The following is a 3,685-nucleotide window of genomic DNA, read 5'->3' as shown; positions in this document are numbered from 1 at the left end:
AACCAGCTCTTTCAAAACTGGGTTGGCTTTGGCTTTCCAGTCCTGGCAACTTTGGCCACGGAGTGGCTGTGCTGTCTAGTGGTTATAGCACAGGACTTGGCATCAGACCTACTGGGCTCTACTCCTTACCCTGCCATTGACTCATTTCTTGGCCTTAGGCAGGTTACTTAACTCCCCTGTGCCTAACTTCTACCCATCTGCAAAATGGGGATAACAATACTTACCTACCTCCCGGGGAGCTGTGAGGCTCAGTTAATTAATAATCGTGAAGTGCTTTGTGGTCCTCCTAGGAAAGGCATGCAGCTGGGTAAGTGCAGGGTACTGGTCGAGTTAACAGTAACGTTCTTATGGTACCATTCACATTCAGTAACTGCAGGAGAAAAACCGAGGGCAAATGGAGACAGTTTGGTCACTTCTCTTCTAGCAGCACCCATATTCCCCGAGGCACACCAGTCATCCCTGATCCCCCGCAGGAGCACCGTGCAGCTCACTACGGCTGAACCTTCCCCTGTCCAGAGCCGCCAGGCCTCGGAGTGTAAATTGTTACCACAACACAGCGATCACCAAATCCCTCCTTCCTCGGCCCAACTCCCCTGCCCGCCCAGTGGAATTTCCCTCCTGCCCACATGCTTTTACTGTCTCCTTTCCCTCCTGGTCTATGGGGCTGCTGCAGCTTGCGTTGTGCTATTTTGTCCCTGTTACTCAAGGCTAATTTTATTACCAATAATAAACCCCAAATGCAGAGCTCTCCGTGTAGAGTAGTGCAAAGGAAACGACATTCCAGCCTGCAGTCAGACAGCGTCCAGAACAGAAATCCTTCTCGGGTGCTACTACTCCGGCAGGAGAAGCCAGAGGAATCAATTCAAGGTGAGCACCAAAATCCATTCCTGATTCATCTTCTCTTAGCAGCTGTGCTCAGTATACTCTCAGTGGGCCAAAAAAGAAATGTCGGATTCTACTCTTCTGAGGCTGTACCCATAATCCATCCCCAGCGGACAGGCATTTATTCTCCTTAATCCAAGGGTGGACATTTCAGACTGGCTCCTGGATAGACTTTCAAGCACGCAGGACCCACAGTTGTGCATACAAAGTGCATGCAGGGATGTCCATAACTTGCATGCACTATTACAGAGACTGCACATGCAAGTGACAGTTGTTAGCAGTTTGCACACACTGTTACCCAGTTTTCATGTGTCATCACAGGAATCTCATGTCTGAGTGGTTTAAAAATCCGGCCCCGTGTGTCTGCCTGGGAAGGATTTTGGTGAAGTCTCGAGTGTTTTTCTTTTTAACAAAACATTCAAATCCAGGCTCGTCTCTCCTACTGTGCTGCCTCCTCCTCCTTTTTCCCATCCCCTCGTCAGTTCAGAAGGGTGCGTTGTGTTTGGTTCCATCCTTTCCCCCACAGCCAGCTGGCAATGGAACGAGAGGACCTGCTTCCAGGCCTGTGGGGTCAGGTCACTGTCCCTCCTGGATTGTAAGGCGAGGAGGGACCATTCTGGTTCCTCGTCTGAGCTCCTGCATACACGTAGGGAGTTCAAGTCCAGAAGGGACTGTGAGATCATCGGGTCTGACCTAGATCACAGCCCTCAAATTTCACTCCGTTGTCCCTGTATTGAAACAACTCATTTATGTTTGGCCAAAGAGTCTTCCAGACAGAAGCGTCCAGCCGCGGGCTCTCAGTCTGCTTTTCTCCGGACGCAGGATTTACTCCCTGTACAGAGTCACCTCTCAGCCCTCGTTCCGATAAGCAAAGCAGATTGAGCTCGGTCACTGGCTCACTGTCAGCCATTTTGTCCAGCCCTTGCGCCTCTTTTCTGCACCTTGTCCAAAATGTGGACCTCAGACCTGGACGCAGGATCCAGTATCGGTCTCACCAGTGCCATTTACAGAGGTGAATCACTTCCCTGCTCCGACTCACTTCTCCCCTCTTTAGACCTCCAAGGATCACATTAGCCTCATCTGCCCCAGCATCACACGGGGAGCTCCTGGTGAGTTGCTGATGCACTGTGACCACTAGATCCTTTTCAGAGTCCCTGCTTTCCAGTCTGTAGGGATGTTCTGCATTCCTGTCCCAAGACGTAGAACTGTGCATTTGTCTGTATTAAAACACATTCTATTAAAATGGACCCAGCATACCAAGTAACCCTGACTGCTCTGTCTGACAGCCCTGTCCTCATCTTTTTTTACTACTCAGCGAATCTTTGTGTCATCCGCAAATTTTATCGGCAGTGATTTTATATTTACTTCCAGGTAACTGATGAAAATGTCAAATAGCATTGGGACCAGCGCTGGTCCCTGAGGAACCCCACGAGAAACACCCCCATTTGATGGTGATCCCCCATTGACAACTACTTGAGATCAGTCCGTTTGCCAATTCACACGCCATTTAATGGGTGATTTATTGATATGGTGTAGCACTAATTTTTAATCCGAATGTCATGCAGTACAAAGTCAAATTCCTTACAAAAGTCCAAGTCTATGACATCCAGGCAGTTATCCTTAGCAACCAAACTTGTAACCTCATCAAAGATGAAATCAGGTTTGTTGGACAAGACTTATTTTCTGTAACACTTGTTGCCTGGCATTAATTATATTCCTTTAATTCTTTATTAATTAAATCCTATATCAGGTTTTCTATTATTTTGCCCAGGACTGATGTCAGGCTAACCGGCCAGTCATCCTGCTTGCCCTTTTTGAATGTTGGCACAAAATTAGTCCTCTTCCAGTCTTCTGGAATTTCCCCGATATTCCAGGTTTTATTAAAAATGAACATCAGAGAGACAGAGATATTCTCTGCCACCTCTTTTCAGACTCTTGTGTGCAAGTAATCCAGGCTGCTGATATACAAATGTTTATCCCTAGTACATGTTGTTTAACATACTCCTTGGTTATTAATAGCCTGGAAAGTACTCCATTCATCATGTGATACAAACATATCATCCTGCTTCTTTCCAAATACAGAACAGAATATTTATTGAACATTTCTACCTTTTCTGCATTAACTGTTTTACCATTTCCTTCTAGTAATTGGCCTAGATCCTTGCTAGGATTTCTTTTGTTCCTAATACACTTTAAAAAACTCCTTAGTATTGTTCTTACCCCTCCCAGACATAGATTTTTCTGTAATATCTTTAGCTTTCTTTTATCAATTTTCTATACTTCACAACTTCTGATTTATATCATGAGCTATCCATTTCTCTCTCTCTCTCTCTCTCTCTCTCTCTCTCTCTCTCTCTCTCACACACACACACACACACACACACTTGTTATATGTAGCTTTTTTATTTCTAATTGCTGCTTTCACTACTCCACTGGACCAGGAGGGCTTTTAGCCAAATTTTTGCTTCCTGGAGGTAGAATCCTGGCTTTTGGGCCTCCTAATAAACTCTGCTTAAAGAACTCCCTATTTTCATTTGCATTTTTCTGTGTAAAATTTTCCTCCCAATCAATTTTGTTCATAGTTTTCCTCAGCTTTGGGACATTGACCACTGTGAAGCACCAAACCTTTTTGTTACGGGTTGGGACTGCCCTCTGTTTTCCCAGACTGAATGTAATCAGGTCATTATCACTAGTCCCTAGGCAACCACCAACTTGCAGTCTAGTGATTAAATCATCTTTATAAATCATAATGAGATCCAAAATAACATCACAAACCACCGCAGGCCACAGAATTTCATTCAGG

The sequence above is a fragment of the Emys orbicularis genome, chromosome 12 (genome assembly GCF_028017835.1).
Source record: "Emys orbicularis isolate rEmyOrb1 chromosome 12, rEmyOrb1.hap1, whole genome shotgun sequence".
NCBI lineage: Eukaryota > Metazoa > Chordata > Testudines > Emydidae > Emys > Emys orbicularis.
The sequence above is the reverse complement of the archived record's forward strand: the minus strand, read 5'-3'. Positions refer to the sequence as shown.